This window comes from Littorina saxatilis, linkage group LG2 (genome assembly GCF_037325665.1).
Source record: "Littorina saxatilis isolate snail1 linkage group LG2, US_GU_Lsax_2.0, whole genome shotgun sequence".
Taxonomy (NCBI): Eukaryota; Metazoa; Mollusca; class Gastropoda; order Littorinimorpha; family Littorinidae; genus Littorina; species Littorina saxatilis.
This window is the reverse complement of record NC_090246.1, coordinates 62,285,387-62,286,754: the sequence shown is the minus strand read 5'-3', so window position 1 is coordinate 62,286,754 and position 1,368 is coordinate 62,285,387.

Genomic DNA, 1,368 nt, shown 5'->3' with positions numbered 1-1,368 from the left:
CAACAATATTTCATTTAATAAACAGATCACACGCAACCAAATGCACACATCTCATCAATTTAAACAACATAAAGGGGTTTCATACACTATTTTCCCCAGAAAACTGAACTTCATACAGTTTTTAACGTTGGAACACGGGTGCAAAAGTTCGTCTGCTAGTCCCATTTGACGAAAAAACATTATCCTAAGCGATACCAAAACATATACAGAACACACAATGTCTGCCTTTGCCGCCACAGCAGAATAACAGCATATCTGTGTACTTGATTTTAGCCCAAAATAGGAAAACTGACAAGAAGTGTTAACAGAATGGAATGATTTGCACGGAACTATACACTGACCGCGCATTAATCGATCGCCTGCGCAGGTTGACTGGTTGAGAGAATAGGATTCGATCAAACTTTCGCAAAAAAACTCCTCTTTTCTTTGAATAACTGAAGAAAGGAGGAATAAAGAGGTTACACACCTCGTCTCAGTGATTATAAAAAATAATGGTCTCAGTTCGCGGTCATGAAAAAGCTCGCTAAAGCTCGCATTTTTCATGATCCGCTAACTTCGACCATTATTTTTGATAATCACTGAGACTCGGCATGTAACCTCTACTAATTACTAATTTTCATTTTTGCCTCGTTTTCGGTCACAGTAGTCGGACTGAGTCCGCACTGAGAGGCTACAACGTCCGTCAAACATCACTCTCACACAATTTCTAAAATATCTTTTAATAGAAGGCCTTATCGAGCAAGTTATCCGACGTGAAGATGCATGTCACAATTTTCTGCAATAGCGCTTTCCTTTAAACGTTGTTTTGGGGATCTTAGAAAAGAATAATCGACCCCGAAACTGAACTTTTGATTCGAAACTGTTTTTAGCAGACGGACTGATTTTGATCGGCTGTGGTCTCACACTTTCACATATATCTTTCAATATAATTCTTTATTCGACAAGTTGTCGGGCAGACAGCTGTACCTCATATTTATTTCCACTGCTACACTCATACATCTGCTTTGTAGTGTATTAGTGAAGGACAATCGATCCGAAAAGTGTTCGAATCGAGAGAGGAAAAATGGCGTCTGGCCGGCCGTGTGCTGAAGGTCCGACCACTAGCAGACTGCTCTGTTCGCGGTCTAGACTCACACACTTTCACAAATATCTTTTGATAGAATTCGTTATTCTCCAACCCCCACAAGAGAGAGAGAGAAGGAGAGAGAGAGAGAGAGAGAGAGAGAGAGAGAGAGAGAGAGAGAGAGAGAGAGAGAGAGAGAGAGAGAGAGAGAGAGAGAGAGAGAGAGAGAGAGAGAGAGAGAGAGAGAGAGAGAGAGAGAGAGAGAGAGAGAGAGAGAGAGAGAGTAAAAAATACGAATGAAAAGG